Source organism: Amphiura filiformis, chromosome 4 (genome assembly GCF_039555335.1).
Source record: "Amphiura filiformis chromosome 4, Afil_fr2py, whole genome shotgun sequence".
Classification (NCBI taxonomy): domain Eukaryota; kingdom Metazoa; phylum Echinodermata; class Ophiuroidea; order Amphilepidida; family Amphiuridae; genus Amphiura; species Amphiura filiformis.
In genome coordinates this window covers 50,498,920-50,519,900 of record NC_092631.1, presented here as the reverse complement: position 1 = coordinate 50,519,900, position 20,981 = coordinate 50,498,920, and the positions used below count along the sequence as shown (strand labels likewise).

Sequence of the window (20,981 nt, the reverse complement as noted above, 5' to 3'; positions counted from 1 at the left end):
ATGTAGGGGGGGAGGTCAGTGTGTATATGTGGGGAGGGGGTGGGTTTTTCATTTTCAAATGATCTTGCTTTGCAAAATGAAAGAGGTATATTGATAACATGATAAACAACACATAGACTATCATTAATATTTTTACTGTGCTTAGTAATGTGAATAAATTATACCCCACAAAGAAATTGTACCCCACAAGTTATTGCTGCAACTTCAACGTATACGCAGTACCCACAAGAAAGCTCACAACGTAGCACCCCACACCCCCCCACTCACCCAACACCCCAACAGATGGATTCAATTTACATTTGAATAAAGATAGCTTATTATAAATAAACATTAAACAAATAGTGAACAAATAGTGGCTGCGTAGGTTTGAAAAAATTAATGATATAGTCCAAGCAAAATATTTGGTGTCAAACTACGTAATTTTATTTGAATAGGAAATATTACACAAATTTGCCTGCAAATATAATAGCAAATATAACAGCAAATAATAGCAAATATAATGGTAAATATAATAGCAAATATTAAACGAATATACAACATAATATATTATAGAAAATTAACAAATCATATCTGAATAGCTTCAATTAATACGCTTATATCAATATTTCATACGGGCATTTAATGTGACACAATCCAAAAACAATTTGTACCAAGAAATTGTCACGTTTTTTGACCGTAAATTAAACGCTTAAACACGAACGTTCTCAAAGAACTATAAATAGACGATCAATTGTAGTAATTTGTCTTCATAAAATATTTAATGGCAGACCCATTTAAAAATACAGATAATTCAGATAGCTTCGAAAAAGCTACACAAGCTACAGCTGAAGAATCATTGGGCTATTCCATTTAAAATCACTACCCCTGTGGAAGATTTTGGAAATATCTTCCACAGGTGGAGTATAATTTCAAATAAAATGAGCATATATTAGGCAGCCCTCTCTATTAGGCACCCTCTGTGGAAGATTCAAGAATCTTTCTCAGAGGACGTACAAAATTCAAATGGAGCTGCCCATTGTGCTCATTCCATTTCAAATTCATACTGTCCCTGTGGCAGATATTTCCAAAATCTTCCACAGTAACCAATAGTAATACCAATAGTAAGCTAAACTTAGTTATGTACTCAACAACGCATAACAACAGATTGAAACGTATGTTCTCATAGTCCTGAACATAATGTGAGCAGAAGCTACATATTACCTTCAAACGTAAGTACGTATTAGTAGTCACATTTTGAAACTACTAAATTGCAATTTTTATTGACTAACGGGGATCATTAAATTTGAAACATTTCAAACATTTCATTTTGAGTATGTCATTCAATAGTAATCATTGTTTGAAGATTATCTTATAATGTTTAAATTTCGACATTTTGTCCATATCTTTATTACAACTTAATGACCAAATCTCCCATCTGTGTAAATAAATTCAAACCAAATGCAACTTATCTAGCTCAAAACATTCCCCGCTTGGAGGCATACAACATAAGAAGCCACTTGTAAGGTAGCTGAACAAACCACAGATATACTCGTATATTAAACTACGTGCCTTACCTATGATTACTTGACCCGGCATATAGTCCTCTAACGAAACGATTTGGTTGATGATTTGCGGCTCATAGGTATGATTATTTTGCACTACATTCTCGGTAATTGCTAACAGGTCCTCTCGTGCTGGAATGTAGCGACAGATTGGATGGGTTGATGTTTTGCTATGAGCTATAGATGACGCAGACCCAGTTTCAGATGAAATCCAAAAGAAACAAGCAAAAGTGAACAATCCTATGCTGTTTATAGATTTCATTGTTTCAATGGTCACAAAAGTAACGCTGTTTGTACAAACCAGTAGATTGCAGTTCGGACAACTTGTGCACACAGATGATCAAGATTGTGAACTAAACATAGCTTGAACAGGTAACGATACAGTTGGTTAGACCTTAACCTCAGCGTGTATCATCATTTACTGCCAACATTAATTCATGACAAGCAAGAGCGTGTGACTAACCGACGACAAACATGTACTTCCGCCTGACTCAACTGAAAGACTGTTACACGTCAATTGATCGCGTCGCAGTATTCCTTGACGTACAAGATATCAGGTTGATGGACATTACAATAGAGGCTTAATAAAACATGGAATCTACCGTCACATCACATGAAAATCTAGACCGATCTATACACAGACTTATATGCAAATAAGTCAAAGGGGAAGTAGTAAATAATCTGGCATGATTAGTATTTTACGTGTGGGTTGATCAGATTATAAACCTTGAAATTTTAATATATTTGAAAATTTATTCTTAAAAGCAATTAATTACTTATTTAATGGACATACGTGTGGTTTGATAAGATTTAACAAACCTTGAAATTTTAATATATTTGAATATTTATTCTTAAAAGCAATTAATTACTTATTTAATGGACATAGTTTATTGCTAACTTATTGTTAACTGATGTAAAAACACACATACGTATAAACATCAAGCCAATAATGCAATTTCTATTTGCTATACAAACGTGTTCACTTTAACAACCTCTTGATAGTTGATCAAGATTGCGAACTAAACCCGGGAACTAAACCGCTTTTAAAAACCACAGTTTACTGCCAACATTAATTCATGACAAGCAAGAGCGTGTGACTAACCGACGACAAACATGTACTTGCGTCTGACTCAACTGAAAGGCTGTTACACTCAATTCATCGCGTCGCAGTGATTGACTTAATTTCACCACTATGGAAAAAAAGAAGTTTGGTTATTCTCCTGATTTGTGAAATATTGAGTGAATATATCAAAAGCCTACTTCTTATAATTTGATAACACCTCCGGAGACTATGATTTGCTGACATTTTACTCCCACCTTTCCAGGGACTGATTGTAGATGCCTCGTACTCCTTGACGTACAAGATATTGGTTTGATGGTCATTACAATAGAGGCTTCATAAAACATGAAATAAACTTGAAAATCTAGACCGATCTATATACACAGACTTATATGCAACTAAATCAAGGGAAGTAGGAAATGATCTGGCATGATTAGTATTCAGTGTGGGTTGTTAAGATTATAAAGCTTGATATTTTTATGTGTTTGAATATTTATTCTTAAAGCAATTAGTTACTTCACTGTGTATGCTCATGCATGTTGGTAGATAAACAAGCAAAATAGATTTAAACTGTCATTCAACACAAACATATATTGAGATATTTAACTTAATATTTAAATGTGTACAACACACATGACACATCCTCATCAGGAGGGCTCCAATGATGAACTGATGGATTTCGATGTCCTGCTCTCGACCTTTGACGTACTTTCTATTGATCAGATTAGGGCATTTTATAATGAAGGGAGCTCAAGTCCTTGATCACACGGTCGAGCGCTGGAGTGTGTTTTCTGATTTGAAGGGCCTCCCGCACCAGGCGTGGTGCGGGAGAGCAGGACATTCAACTCCATCAGTTCATCATTGGTGCCTTCCTGATGAGGATGTGTGTTGTACACATCGAAATATTGAGCTAAATATCTCAATATATGTTTTTGTTGAATGACAGTTTAAATCTACTTTGCTTTAACGGACATACTTATACTATTGGTAGCTTATTGCTCTAACCTATTGTGTGAAAAACACACCTACGTAGCATCACGCCAATTATGCAATATCTATTTGCTATAAAAACGCGTTCACTTTAACGACCTCTTGACATTTTAAAGTTTGCAGTTGTTGTGTAAGCACGACAATGAGACAAAATGAATTTAAAATATATCGCTTTGATCATGAGGAGTACCATCACTTCGTGTGAGGTCATCACCGTCATCATTATCGTCACAATATTAATTGTAATATTGAACTTTATCTAGAAAGTCGTATTTTAATTTCCTTCATAGCGTTATTTTTATGATCGAAACACATTATAATAATAAAGGGCCGAATCATACTCAAGACAACACGAATCCGTTATTCAATATTTATTTCAAATAACTTTTCATTCTAACGAATGCTTGTGTGGTATGTGGGGAATACAATACTATTTATTTCATGGCAAATATATTTTTCGTAGACAAACATTCATTTATTAGAAGATAAAATTAAATATATTCTAGATATTTGCATTTTTTTTATAGAAAAGAGAAACATGTTAACCTAAACGAAACAAATTTTAATTAATGCCGAAGTAGAAATATTGATTAAATTAGTCGTTAAGGTATCACTACAATATGTCTGGGGTCAGACCAAAATATTGTGACCTAACCCTAAACCTAAACTCTAACCCTAAACATTATTCTATATTCGGACTAGAGAACCTTCGGATTAGCGAACTTTATTTGGTTTTCGGACTAACGACTCACCGGACTAGAGAACCTTCGGATTAGCGAACCTTCGGACTAGAGAGAAGTCACGATTATGTAAGAGGTTGAACCTGACTCCATGCAGGTAAATAAATGTACGGTCGTGTTGTCACAACGGTATGCATACATTTATCTTTTTTAAATTTTTTTATTCTGTTAATAACCTGTACCTACCAACCTGTCTACTTCAAGCTATGGTGCGTTTAATTACCTAGGGTCTTATCTATGCCATGACTGGATTCATGCATTTACACTCTATCATCTGCCCCTGATTATTCTTATAAAATAGGAAAGTATCGGCGGTATACTTTAAGAATTAAATCAGTTTCTTGCGCTTACGAAGTCAAATTGTAACACCGAAATGCTGAAGTACCAGTAATTTTTGATTTCCAGCAGCCGTTACGTTTGAAGGCAATTGTACCTTCTGCTCACACTATTATTATGCACACGTTATTGAGTACATAACTGATAATTAGCTTAGCATCGGTAAAATAGTTCTGTAGCTAAATATTGACAAATGTGTACTATTTCGAAACTATCAGGATTATCTGCCTTTAATGGCTTACCATAAAATACTTTATGAACACGAATCTATTTATAGTTCTCTGAGAATGTTCGTGGTATTAATCATGTTAAAGCGTTAAATTTAGAGGCAAAAAGACATGGAAATTTCTTGGTATAAACTGTTGGGGGAGTGTGTCACATTAAATGCACTGATGTAAATTTACAAGTGTATTGCTTGAAGCTATTCGGAAATGAATGGGTAAATTTCGTTCATACACTCCTAGATAGTTAGAACCAATCAGAGCAAACGTTAGTAAATTACTAGCCGTGCATAGAGTACCGAAGTGTGACGTCATAAAATTTTCTTTTTTGCATTTCAGCATTTTCATGACCATATTTCAGTAGAACATGATGAAAAACATCCATAGTCCAAATTTGGTGGGAATCGGATCATGAGGGCCCGAGATATGGCCGCATGAATACCTAATTAGCCCCATTGAAATCAGTGTAAATTGGCCTGGTTCATAACTGTTTTTTGTGACGTCATCACTTCGGTACTCTATGTTGTACAATTGCACGGGCGCGCATTCCTTCGGGGCTCGTGCATTAGACGCATCAACATCTCAGTACGCGTGCATTATTTTGTACAATTTCACTCCCAACAAGTGATACGCATGTATTAACCTATAAATAATACCTGTATATGATGCTTATTTAAAGGGGCACTATGTGATCCACAGCCTCATCTCCCAACTTACTCTCAAAAGTATAGATTTTTATACCATCAGGAACCTAAGACTACATAATACTTGTGTACATAACCTTTCTTGCTGATTCAGGCGTTTGACAAAGATATCGAATAAACCATATTTGAAACTACTAGATTGTAATTTGGCTAACGGAGATTGATATTTGAGGAACATTTCAAACATTTCATTTTGAGTATGTTATTCAATAATAATCACTGTTTAAAGATTCCCTTAAACTGTTTAAATTTTACTATTTTGTCCATTTACTAAAAACAACTTGATTACTAAATCGCCCATCTGTGTAAATAAATTCAAACCAAATGCTACTTATCTGGCTCAAAACATTCCCCGCTTGGAGGGAAACAATTCAACATAAGAAGCCACTTGTAAGGTAGCTGAATAAACCACAGAGATACTCGTATATCAAACTACGTGCCTTACCTATGATTACTTGCCCCGGCATATAGTCCTCTAAAGAAACGATTTGGTTGATGATTTGCGGCTCATAGGTATGATTATTTTGCGCTACATTCTCGGTAATTGCTAAAAGATCCTCTCGTGTTGGAATGTGACGACAGATTGGATGGGTTGATGTTTTGCTATGAGCTATAGATGACGCAGACCCAGTTTCAGATGAAATCCAAAAGAAACAAGCAAAAGTGAACAATCCTATGCTGTTTACAGATTTCATTGTTTCAATGGTCACAAAAATAACGCTGTTTGTACAAACCAGTAGATTGCAGTTCGGACAACTTGTGCACACAGATGATCAAGATTGTGAACTAAACATAGCTTGAACAGGTAACGATACAGTTGGTTAGACCTTAACCTCAGCGTGTATCATCATTTACTGCCAACATTAATTCATGACAAGCAAGAGCGTGTGACTAACCGACGACAAACCTGTACTTCCGCCTGACTCAACTGAAAGACTGTTACAATCAATTTATCGCGTCGTAGTGATTGACTTAATTTCACTACTACTTACACGGCATGGAAAAAAAAGAAGTTTTGTTATTATCCTGATTTTGTCAATATATGGAGTGAAGATATCAAAAGCCTGCTTCTTATAATTTGATGTACACAACACCTCCAGAGCCTTATTGTTATCCACTGTTTCAATATGCTGATGCTGATATTTTACGCCCACCTTTCCAGGGACTGCTTGTAGCTGGCACGTATTCTTTCACCCATAAGAGATTGGTTTGGTAGTCATTATAGCAGAGGCGTAAGAAAACATGAAATCAGTGGAAAACCTAAACCGACCCATATACACGCACTTATTTACCAATAAATCTGAGGGGAATTCGAAAATGATCTGGCATGATTCGGTGCGGATTGATAAAATTTAATATTCAAGATTATAAAACGTAAAATGTTCATTTCATTAATATTCTTTAAAGCTATCAGTAATTTATTCAATGGGCATAATTTTTAACTAATTGGTAACTGATATAAAAACAAACAAAACAAAACTCCTTCCTACGTAGCATCAAATCAATTTTACAATATCTATTTGCTAAAAGCGTGTTGACGTAAACAAAACAATTGACGTTTTAGAATTGAAAGTTGCTATGTAAGCATGATGGTGACACAAAATTAACTCTGGGTACAATCCATTAGAGAATGAATTTGGAGAAAACCTTCTGATAATTACAAACACTCGCTGAGCAGCAAGACCTTCCCTCTAAGCTTTTAATCCGATAAGCTGATTATCTATTTGTTTTCATGAATTGGAAGACATTCTTTGATGTATTACTGAGCTCAATCATCTGAAATTACTGGAGCGTGAGCCACCCAGGCTGGTGGCTCAGCATAGTATTTTATTAACAGAAGGTTTTCTCCAAATTCGTTTCCTAATGTCACCTACGTGGTCATCACCGCCACAATATTAGTTGTGTTAACTTTATATCCGGAAAAGCAAATTTTAAGTTCAGTCAAAGCATTATTTTCATGATTAAAATACCTGCTTTATAATAAGAAAGTGCCGATTCATATTCAAGAAAAAAAAAGAATTTGTTATTCAATATGTTTCATTTGCATCCTCTAACGAATGCCTGTTGATGAAACAAAAACAAAAAATATTTGGGGAATATAATACTATTCGCCACGAAATATTGCCGAATACTTTCTCATCGACAAACATTTATTAGATAATAAAAATAAAAGTATTCGACGTCGAATAAAACAAATTTGAACCAGTCTTAATACAATCGATTATAATTAATTCCTTATTTGTTTATTTCAACCAATTTTAAATGCTTGCATTTTCTGAAGATAAAAAAACCCTTTCCACACACAACAGAGAAAACATGTTAACCTAAACGAACTCATTTGTAATTAATGCCGAAGTAGAAATATTGATTAAATTAGTCGTTAAGGTATGACGACAATCTGTCTGGGTCAGACCAGAATATTGTGTCAAAATTGACCAAGGAGGCGTAATTGTTACGGTATTCAATATTCACTTAAAAGCAAACACAAAGCAACGAAAGCATTTTACACACGGTATAGTATATTAATTGGAAGAAGTTGAACCTGAGTCGATGGAGGTAAATATATGTACGTTTGTATTGTAACAAATGTATGCATGTACAATTACCTTCTTGTATTTTCGTTTTGTTAATAAGCTGTCTACGTTAAGCAATGGTGCATTAAATTTCGTGGGGGTCTTATCTATGCGATGACTGGATTAGTGCATTTGCACTATATTGGAATCATACGCCCCTGCTTATTCTTATAAAATAGGAAAGTATCTGAGGTATATTTTAAGAATTGAATCAGTTTCTGGCGCTTACGAAGTCAAATATATGACGTGTCATGTCAAAAGGAGACACTTTTGGGCAGGTTATCAATGAAATCTGACACTCCTAAGCGATTGAGTTCGAAAGGTATGGTATTATAAAATTGGAAATTGAGATATCGGCCTTTAAAAATATTATGGACAGACAATGTTGAGAGTAAGAATTACCTTGAAAAATGTCTCAAAAATACAAGATGCCAGTTATATTCCGGTCTGAAACTATCAGACAATATTTTTAACATTAATAAAATCACAAATTCGCAACAAACCCAAATTGTGAAAAAATCACCCCTGGGCGAATTTTTTGGCTATTTCTCCATTTACAATCCTGCCCAAAAGTGTCTCCTTTTGACATGACACGTCACATATAACAAAGAAATGCTACTGTACCCGCTTTGTTATCAGCTGTGTTATCATCGCTATTATTATGGTCTGGAAACAAAATATTTCAAAATGGGTTTCCCGTTTACAGGAATAACATTATTCAATAAATATTTAATATATAAGTGGAAGAAATTTGATGGAGCAAAGCGCAGCAGTTTAAACGCAGTTTATGTGGTAAGCTTTCGGACTATCTGGTCTTCATCGATCAGATCTAATACACTCTTAAAATGTTTTACTCATCCGGAGTAAAAAGGTGACAACTCAACAAATTGAGCAAAAAATTACTCAGATTGAGTTAATATTACCTAACATTGAGCTCACATTAATAAAAAAATACCCTCAATGTTGGGTTGTAATTATCAATATCAGCTCAGTGTTGGCTATTATTTTTTACTCATTTTTGTTGAGTTGTAACCTTTTTACAAAACAAGATGAACAGCCCCGGGTCAGACTCATTTATATCATAACAAGAAGCATATAATGAATTACACAAAAATAACATCATAACAAGTATAACCTTATTACATACCAATGGCTGCATTGGACGAAAAACTGCGGAACTAGTCTCTAACTTGCAATGCATATGATACAGAGTGGTGTTGCAATGAATAATGAATAAATAATATAATAATTCAATAAATGTAATGCGATCAAGCAAAATCAGTCGGATCTCGGAAATATTAATTTTGAGATATAGTCAAACAAAGGAAACATTTCCCTTTGTTTCATCCTGTTTTGGAAACTCTTTAAGGGATCTGGAATGAGCGTTTTGAGCGTTTCGACAGTATTTTTGTGGGACATGAGAGAACATCAGACATATCGAATTGCATTCTGAATACGAAGAATGTCTTTCTGATATCAAATAATTTTCATTTTTTGAAATTAACGATATAATACAAATTTTATGACAAAATTATTAAAATTTGATATTTTTCACATTTTGATATTTAACAGTTCTCGAAGTAAGCTTTATCAATCTGATGATTTATACTTAAATTGTATGTAGGTGGGATGAAAAGCCGACGATCAATTGAAAATTTTGACCTTTCATATCGAAGATATTGATTTTTCCCCAAAAAGACCTAATTGTTTTTGGTGTTTTGGGAAAAAAATCCATATCTTCAATACGAAAGGTCAAAATTTTCAATTGATCGTCGGCTTTTCATCCCACCTACATACACTTTAAGTATAAATCATCAGATTTATAAAGTTTACTTCGAGTACTGTTGAATATCAAAAAATCAATTTTAATCATTTGCCATAAAATGTGTATTACATTGCGAATTTCAAAAATCAAAATTATTTGATATCAGAAGGACATTCTTCGTATTCAGAATGCAATTCGATATGTCTGATGTGCTCTAATGTCCCACAATAAATACTGTCCAAACGTTCATACTCCATCCCTTAATTGCTCATATCTTTGGGACTGGGTGTTCAATTTCAATGGTGTTTTCGGCAAAATGCAGCTTTGTAAATGCTTCTTACTATCCTATAAGAAACTGAAAATTTAATATTTCCGAGTTCCGACTGATTTTCCTTGATCGCATCACAAATATTGTTTATTTACTTGCTTATTTTTATAATATTATGTACGCATCAAAAGGTATTTACAGCTATATTAAGGTCAGTAATTTGTTACATATTTGACCACAGCTAAGATGAAAACTAACTATATATTTCTTGTGCTTGAATTTTGAGTGTGTTAATTTATCAATAAAAATAAAATAGTGAGATAATTAATACTCAACCGGTAATAGGCAGGCGTAAATGGCAGATTTATGAGAAGAACCATTTTGTGCAGTGAGTGAATGGAACAGTATAATATACAGTTGTGTACCCATATAGCATTTTATTCTTGGAAACGTAGGGAGTGGAAAATGCACATTACTTTCCAGTTTGTATTGGTTATTCTTATAGCATTGCATTATTTTTAGTTGGAAGCACCGATAGTGGAAAACACACATTGCTTTGCAGTTTGTCTGGGTAATTCTGTTTACCATTACATTATTTTTAGTTGAAAGCGCACAAAGTGGAAAATGAACAGTACTTTCCAGTTTGTATTGTTATTTCTTATAGCATTATAAGATAGTGGAAAACGCACCTGATTTGCCGTTTTTCTGGGTAATTTTTTATAGCATTATATTCTTTTTAGTTTTTAGCGCATGAAGTGGAAAACGAACATTACTGTCTAGTTTGTCTGGGTAATTCTTATAGCATTATATTATTTTAGTTGGAAGCACCGATAGTGGAAAGTGCACCTGCTTTGCCGTTTTTCTGGGTAATTCTTATAGCATTATATTGTTTTCAATTGGAAAACGCACATTACTTTGAAGTTAAACTGTATGGTAATGAGCGTCTTTACTTACTTATTATAGTGTTATACTATTTTTAGCCGGAAGCGAAGCGAATGGAAATCGCACTTTACTTTACTGTTTGTTTTGCTTCTTGATGAGAGTAGAAAACTCACATTCTTTTGTCGTTTATAACGTTATTCTTATAGCATTATATTTTTTTAATTTGGAAGTGCATCGAGTGAAAAATACACATTACTTTAGAATTTGTATAACTAATTCCTATAACATTATAGGCCCCTATTCGCTTTAGTCAGAATCGCAGAGAATAGAAAACATACTTTACCGTGCAGTTTGTCTGTGTAATATAGCATTACATTATTCTTTTTTGTTGGAAAGCTTTTGAAGCGCAGAGAGTGGAAAATGCAAATTACGTTGCGGTTTTCTGGGTAATTCGTTTTGCATTATAGTATTCCTCAGTTGGACTGAGTGGAAAAACAAATTATATTCTATCTACTGCCTCAAAACAGTTTAAATCTCACGAACAATAACATTTTGTTTGAATTTCATTCCGGCTTCGGATTATTATTTACCCGCAAGATCATCGTAGATAACCAGAGCGCCTTATCCTGATTCACTTGTGCTGCGAAGATCACTATTCAGTGATGTCGACTGATGACTTTTATTTTCTTTGCATATAAAATCCTCGCACAGATGACAATCTCCAAAATGATGCTATTTTCATATTTCACACAATTTCTAAATGAAACCAGGACTGCCTCGTATACAGTTTCCTCTGTTTCCACTTACATTGACAAATGAGTTGTTTCATAAACCAGACTTTAGCAAGTTGACAGAAGAGTATACTAGTATTCCGTTCTTGGAAGAGGTACGCACTTTAATGTAGACTATATCTTCTCCGATATTCCTGGAAAGTAGTACATTGACCACATGAGATAAATCTGGTTCGCAATTTCTTTTGAAGGCATGTGGACTTTTAGTTTTAGCACATTAACTAGCCCACAACAATACTGTAATAAATGTGAAGAATTGTACATTTTACATTTTCTTACATACTGAACAGCCAATTACTTCATTCACATCTTCACAACATATAATGTAGTCTGGAAATTCCCAAGATTAATTATAAACATTTTAACCTTTCACATTACAAACTTCCTGGGGGAATTCAAATATGATGTCATATCCATGTCACATTCTAGGGGAATATCCAATCCATGTCCTGGTTAGCAAGGGTGTTTCCCATCTCTCATAGAATAAATTGTAAACAAAGATAAGTAATAAAATTAAATACATGCTTTTACAGTATGCTAACGCCAGTGCTTTGGTTGTCTCGTAAAAAGATCCTATACTCAAAATAGTAATTGTCTCAGCCAACATCTTCCCAGCTGCAATGAATGGCTCCCAGCTGCAATAAAAATGAAAAGCATTTTTTTATGTTTTGTTTATTTTTGAAAATTGCTTAAATATTAATTTTCTTTAAAAAAGTCACTCCTACCCAAGAAAGAGTATGGTATGGTATATCAGCTTAATATATACATTCTCGGTTTTTTTTGGCCTAAGTGTTTACTTTTTGAGAAAAAATATTTATCCATATTCAATTTTAGGGAATTTAGAAACACTTATAACTTATAGAACTTTTAGAAACACTTTATCAATAAAAACTGATGATTACCTTTATAAATAATAAAAAATAAATTTTGGATTTGACATCTTGTTTGTCAAAATTGGACATATACGAGTAATTACCTCGATTACAAATATGGTTCGTTTAGTGTTTCTAGATCAATTCAGAACAATTACTAACTGTGTGTAATTCATATGGCATCATTTTATTTTTAGTTGGAAGCAAAGATAGCGGAAACGGTATTGTGGCTTAGATCGTCGATGAAAAGCGCCCTCATTTTTATGATCTTATATCTTAATGTACCTTTAAGATCCTATGAAAATAACAAGTCAACATGAAAGGACATCAAACTCTGAAACAAATGCACATATAAAATTGTCGGGATCTTCTTGGAGCACTACACCACATTTCGCCATAATGCATTTTAGAAACGCTTGCTGTTAGAATAAGAAAAATTTTAATTGTAATTATTGCACAGGTCACGGCGACCCTGTGACCTTTCCGGAAAAAGCCGAGTGGCAGGTTTTTCAAATAAATATTTTCTGTGTAAAAACTGTACCATCAGATAGGTAATGGAATATATGAATATTAACTGTACATCTATCACAAACATTTTTGATAACAACTTGCGTCACAATTGATCTAGTATAGAAGGTAGAGAATTTATTTCAATCTTATATTACGCCATTTTTTTTTTTGAATTAAGTGAAAATTAATTCTGTAAAAACTGTAATTATTTCATGTAATTTTCACATTAGACCCGACAAAAGATTACCGTTTTGTTGTTATGATAATCTAATCTTTTGATTTCGTAAATAAAATTAGGGGTCTAATGTGGATTTAGGATGCAAACTGGAACAATCCAATGCCTTGTCAAAAACATTTGCTTCAAAATGGAGTTCGGATGTACTTCGTAATACAACTTCCGCCACTGCGGGAAACCACATGCACAGCAGAGCACGTGGCCGATATCAAAATCGATTTTATGTATTGTGTATGTATGTAGCCCTCGTATTAATTGTCTCTATGCCCTTGAGAATTCAACAATATAAATAATGGTAGCTTTATTATAATATACATGAATGTTTTAAGCAGATAAAATTCCAAAATATGATGTAGTAATGAAGTTGCGATTTATTAATATTATATGTTTAAATTTTCATGATGACACTATCAAGTCCTTCGTGGTCGAGCGGTCTAAGGCGCTGGTCATATGGTATATAATACGTGATAGCGGCGCAATGCAGCGTGGGTTCGAGCCCCGCCTCTGCCTATAAATTAAATTTACTTCTTTTTTAAATTTCATATTATGTTAGGGAAATGTGGCTGGGAGAATGTATGTATGGCGAAGAGTGGTGTGTTGGAGCACAGAGATAATACAGGTCAAAGGTCAAATTTTTGTTACATTTTCGTACTGTCGTTTTGTCGTGCGCCATTATCGTGCAACTTTTGTTTTACACAATCAATCAATCAATCAATCAATCAAGCAATCAATCAATCAATCAATCAATCTTTATTTCATTCAAAATACGACAATACAATAACAGCAAAACATACACATTTGAATGACGAGATGCTCAGAAGGCCAAAAAAGGCCTGAACAAACACCCCCTTAACCTAATAGCCGAAGTTTCATAATTCATCTTATAAAAAACAATTACATACATACAAACACCCCCACACATCCTCTTTCATACATACACCTGGCCTAATTTGCAATGGCACACATTGCACAGCACAGTTGTATTTGAAAAGTTGAAAGTTGTATTTTAGTCCATCCAAAATGCAACTATCAAAACTGCACCTTTTCTGGCATAAAGACAGAACGCAACAATGTGTGATATTGTAAATTGAACCAGCTAAGGGGGTACTACACCCCTAGACAATTTTGTGCCTATTTTTGCATTTTTCTCAAAAATTATAGCACATTGGTGACAGGTAAGATATGTATATTATAGGGGCAAAGACTACAACTACTGCGCTAAGAATTCAGCAACTCAAGGCAAGTAGTTATTGATTTATTGATCAAATAATTGGTTTTCCCTAATTTTTGACTGTAACATGTTGGCTGTGCTGAAATAAAATTCCCAGTGCAATAGTTGTAGTCCTTGCCCCTATAATATACATATCTTACGTGTCCCCAAGCGCTATACTTTTGAAAAATGCAAAAATAGGCACAAATTGAGCAGGTGTAGTACCCCTTAAATCAAACACATGTGCTGATAAAATACTTTTATAATTGATTAATTTTCTAAAACAATTTTTCGAGTTATTCTATAAAATCTTAGATGGGAAAATAACACGGATAAACAAAAAATAAATACCATACAGTAAAACAAATTTGCCCAGACCAATTTCCCCCCAAACAACGGTGATACCTAGCTAACTGGGTTGTACTCCAGCTCCTCCGGATGCCTATGTGTCGCTTTGGTGTGTTTTATTTTAGATTTATGCTGGTGACATGTGCTTAATCAACGCAATCAATTGAAATCAATTTATGAGCACAACATTTTCACAAAAGATATCAAATAAAGTCTATGACATTTTTTGCCACTTTTTATAAGTCATTGGATGACGGTGCACTATTGTTTTGTGTACATATCATATACACACAAACGAAAATATTGAACTCAATTAGTATATATACCTGATCTCAACTCGATCTATTACATTGTATAAAGCAAAGCAACATCACATCAGAGTGCAGTTTATGGTAAATTAATGAGATTTGAGATCTTTCTTCCAGAAATGGTTGTGTCGCAAAACTCGCAATTCAAAATGTTGACCGATGTTTGTTTGCTTATAGCGCCATCGCTTTGTTTTAGGGCAAAAAAACCCAACGACAACAGGAGAATCACAGATTGCTGTTGTAAATGCATCGTTAGGAGAATATCATACACGAGTTAAGCAGTGCTTATCGCGTTGAAAGTGTAAGGGGTGTTTGATTATATTTTACTTAAAGGGAAAAAATGAATGTCGTATGTGTTTTAACGGAGATAAATTGTTTAACGATCGTAGTAATGAAACAAATAATTAAATTCATATTAAAATAAATAAACTTTAGATGAAAAACATCAGAATCCAGAACCATTCGCATAAGAATAAGGTGAGCTGTAAGCTATCTACAGAGTGAGCTTAGATTATTAAAATTAATCGATTAAAAAATTAATCGCAAGTGATTCATGGATGCCACCATAACAAGACCACCAACTAATTTATAAAGCTGAATTACTACGTTTTTTTATATGTATTAAGAAATAAATTATGAAAAGTAAAGCTATTGACGGAAACGCTTACAATAACATTTACAAAGTTGCAAATAGGCCTAAGTCAAAGTTTTGCTGCAAAATCTAACCATGCTTGTCGCTGTATAATCCATGTACAATGTACAGAAAGAACACCCTCTGTACCAAAGATCACTTTCCGGACTTCCTATCTAGGGGCTGTAATGTCAGCGTTCATGTGTATCACGAGACGATTATTTTTAATCGAGTATTTTTAATCGCCTAAGCGCGTGTGGCCGAGTGGACAAGGCGCCCGACTCATAATGCATAGGTTGTGAGTTCGAGCCCCGCTTGTGCTAACGTGTTGTGTCCTTGGGCAAGGCACTTTATCCTCATTGCCTAACTGGGGGGATGTGGTTGGGTTGGATTGGATGTTTGTATAGTTGTTTGTTTCAATGTTGCAATATTGGCGCTGATTTAGCTGCTGCCTGCAAATTGCATTGTGTCTGTTTAGGTGTGTTTAACTCTCTTCACGCGGGTGTCGACTGCAGACGACATGTTTCAAAAATATTTTAGAAATTCCAAAATTTTAGAAATGTAAATTTTCATGACCATATTTGGAATCAGCATGAAAAATGCATTAAAATGAGTACAAACAAGCCTGGTATTGGTTCAGTAGTTCTTAAGATAGCTCTTGATATTTTGAGAACATATTTCAAAACTTCAACTTTTTCCGTTGAAGCGCATGGCTAGCACGCAGAGCATTAATGTACAATTCTAGCAATTTGACCTGCGGGTCACCATTAGAGTTTGTAATAAAACCTTCCTCTTCCTTTCTCTAACTGCTTAGTTCGGTTCTTCTATTGTTCAGAACGAAAATGCAAAGGATTATGTTAGTTGATCTGTAATTTGAATTCATTGTTAGTTTGAAATACCGATAATCAACTTAAAGGAGTATTTCGTGATCCTAGCATCCTTTTTATGACATTTTTCAGTAGATATCCACGAAAAAAGCTTATTTCCAAAATTTCAGTTGATTCCGATTTTGCGTTTGCGAGTTATGCATGATTATGTGTATTACATTGCTCCATAGACAATGTGTTGTAATTTCGTTCTGGTGCACCAGAACGAAATTCAAATTTCGCGATATTTTTGCTAAACGAATTAATCTGCAAGAAATATTTGGTACATAAACATTATGTAGCCAGAGGTATCCAGTGGTGTAAAAATCTCAACTTTTTTGGGAAAAGTGGGGGATGAGGCTGTGGATCACGAAATGCCCCTTTAATATTTCAATAGAGGTAGATGCCTGCTGTCAATCAAGGCTAGATAAGACACGATTATAGAACACCCAAAGTGTGTAGAACACCGGTGTCTTTAGTGGTCTAGCGCCCCTCTCGCTTTTATGTCCTCGTATAGGCCCAACTTATTATCAGATTACAACTTCCAATTGTAACCTAAAGAATGAAATCAATCAGTTACGCTTCAACGCAATTCTTTGGTGTTGCATATTACCACACACTCAAGTGTTAAGGTGTATTTTGGGACGAAAATAATTCCCCGTTTCATCTCCCCTTCAAACACAAAAACGTTTTAAAAACGTTTAAAATAAGTTATATTTTGGTTTTTGGTTTAGGTAAAAACGTTTTAATAACATTAAAATGTCGGGTTATATAAAGGCCATGAAAACGTTTTGTGTTTGCTGGGTCTACATAATCATATGACCGATTTTTTGCGCGATTGCACGAACAAGTATACCTACATGCCTAAAACTTACCGCGAATTTACAAAAAATGATTTAGGACCGTAAAATTTAGACACACTTTCTTTTGTCTAGATTAGCACAAACCCTCTCATCTCAAGGTGTCATGTCAGAAATTAATATAACTCAACAAACCGAAAGCAGAAATTCTCTTCGTTCAACCTTTTAGTGAGCAACAAAATACTAGAATAAAAGTATTGTTCATAAGTACCATGCTAACACTTCAAAATAACAATGAGATATGAAACCGAAAACTGAAACAGGCTCCAAAACAAAAAAGATAAAAAGACCCTAAGCCATATTTTGGTGTCAGTAACCTTTTGTGTCTTAATACCCAATTGCCCTTATGAATACATGATAAAGTGTGAAACTGATTTCAGTTGTTCATCTAATCGATTCTTTTTAATCGTATTTGCTGCCCTCTTTAGTCTAATACACACCTTGAAAAGTTATTATAGTCAGTCATATGCTCAAGTATAGTAATTGAGGGCTTTACACTCAGAACGCTACTGACTTTTCTGATTTGTTATACATAGTCGTGCTGCCGGAATTCGATCGATACATGTTGAAATCAACACATTTCTGAGTTACACCTTTTTGCTTTAAAAAAAAAAAAAATTTCGCGATCATATAAAAACAATAATTATAATTTGTTTCAGTAATGTCAGATAAAACGATTCTTGGAGATACTTAAAAAAAAAATCCATCTTATAATGTAAGATTTTTGATATTTACAGATCTGTACCTCGCCTGTATGGGAGCTTTTTGTTCAGTTACCTTTTTAATGTATCAAACTATAGGGCACATCGTGTGCGTCTATATATTATAGTTTTGTCAGAATTTCCGTTTTGATTTCATCATTTTTCACTTGCAACTGTCAAAATGTCAAACTCAAATGCAACCAGCAGAAATAATCAATATTTCTATTGTGACATGTAGAATCATCCAACCATGGGTATATTTACCCGTTTATTTTGAAAAATTGTCAGTCCGAAGTGAAAAATAGCGCAATCAAAATCAAAAATTTTGACAAAACTATGATCTATAGCCCCGTATGATGTGCTTTAGAAAGTTGGGAAAAATCTTTCATTAGCGAACTATATTACTCTGAAAAGCTAATAGGTTGACCCCCACAATCGAAAATCTTACAATAGAAGACTGAAAAGGTGTAGCGCACAATTCTACTCATTTCAACACCGAATTCCGACGATCGGGTTCCAGTGCCTAATTCATGAATTAAATGACTGAGGAATCCTTGTATAACAATAGTTCTGAGTGTTTAGTGTTTCCAAAAGCATTTAACAATATAATATAAAAACAAGCAAACAATCAAAAACCGAACGAAGACACAAAGAAATATATAAATTAACGAATATATTAAAATAAAAAAAATATAAAAAAAAATAAATAAATATAATAAATAAATAAATAAATAAATAAATAAATAAATAAATAAATAAATAAATAAATAAATAAATAAATAAATAAATAAATAAATAAACAAATAAACAAACAAACAAATAATAAATAAACAAATAAATAAATAAATAAATAAATAAATAAATAAATAAATAAATAAATAAATAAATAAATAAATAAATAAATAAATAAATAAATAAATAAATAAATAAATAAATTGGATATTGCGTCAAACAAACAACATTATTTTGTGATTTCCAGTGGAGAAAGGTATAGCCTGGTATTGGAGGCGTTTTGAAAAGCATGCCCTCATTGTTAGAATGTGTATAAAGCTACTGCATAAACTGTACATATTCTTTACCACATCACAAACTCTATGCGCATGTAACAAGGGTGGCATACTGACATTTGTACAAGAGCGGGGAAAAGCAAACTTTTTTTATTATTCAAAGTGTGTTGGGATACAAGTTTTCTTTTCGTGGAAAAATAATACAAAGATTGGAACATAAATTGCAGGTTTCGGTAAGTTTCTTTTGTGTGTGTGTCGTCAATTTGTTGATGTTATGTGCAGATAAATTCTATACCAGCACACATTGCCATATCAAATATTATTAAAGATATACACATATCTATGGACAGCGTTAAGCCATATTCCTTCGACAAATTTTGTTTGGAATGGATATAATGTGCCAAAAAATATTGATACATAAGTATATGACTTGCTGTAGATTGCAGCCTTCGATTATATTAACAAAATTGTAGTGCACAAACAATAAAGCAAACACCCTTAGTTTTTAATTTAAAGAAACCCAATACCAAACAAAAGTTTCTGCGGGCTATGCTCCGTAGATGGCATTTAGAGATATCATGTATTTATTTTTGTTTAAAAATCATCATTATATTAATCGGATAATTATGTTTCAAAATGCACAATACACACTTAACCTTACGCAGATTGTTGACCCACAAATGCTCAAACCACAACAAGCTGAAAGTAAATAGTTGACTGTATAGAGTACAAAAATATCACAATAACATGTTAATTTGTACATAAAACATTCATAAAATTCATGTTTGTTTTAAAAAATTATCACAAAAATACGATAATTTGCAAATTAATATTTATGGAATTCATGTTGAGTTTTAAACAAATAATTACAAAAAAGATGCTAATTTGCACATGGACATTTGTGAAATTCGTGATTTGTTTGCAAAAGCATAATATGCAATCAAATGGCAATTTTCTTAAAGGTTTAATAATAACTGATTGTGGAATATTTTATAATTTAATTAACGTTTTTTGATCTTGGTATTATTTTGGAGGATTTTTGATACTAAGAGGTAATACAGGTAGTGTTTGAACTCACATTCACGATGTTAGCTCCTTCACTACATAATGTAACCAATTCTCCAAACTTTCGCAATTATATATTATTAGATCAGATTATACTTTTGCGTAATCAGTCAAACTGAGGCAAATATGTTACCATATTTATACAAATGAATATCATTTCTTATACTAACTGAATATTTTAAAAGTGTTAATAAACATTTTGCTTCTTTCTATGAAACACTCGTGTTTTTATTCCATATTACATAAGAAAGTCAACGCAAATCTCTTTGATTTAAAAGTTTGATCATTGCCAACAACTTGTGCATTTGACGTTCCCTTGATGCGGATATATACTAGTTTAGAAAATACTGAAATAACAGAAATAACAACTATTATCGACAACAACGTGTCTTGGAATTGCATTCGGCGGTTGGTTTGTTCCTTTTCCTATCACCTGGAAATGATTTGCTGCGATACATCAGACGATTAGTTACCTATCATACGGTATCTGGAATACT

General features: G+C 33.4%; 1 long non-coding RNA gene across 1 annotated transcript in view; it reads left to right on the top strand.

Annotated features, from left to right (window-relative positions):
- Window positions 1-19,502: 19,502 nt before the first annotated feature.
- LOC140151023 (uncharacterized) overlaps window positions 19,503-20,981 on the top strand; it is a 195,756-nt gene continuing 194,277 nt past the window's right edge. Inside the window, exon 1 of the long non-coding RNA XR_011858883.1 lies at window positions 19,503-19,652. This is a non-coding gene — a long non-coding RNA (uncharacterized lncRNA). The remainder of the gene's footprint in view (window positions 19,653-20,981) is intronic.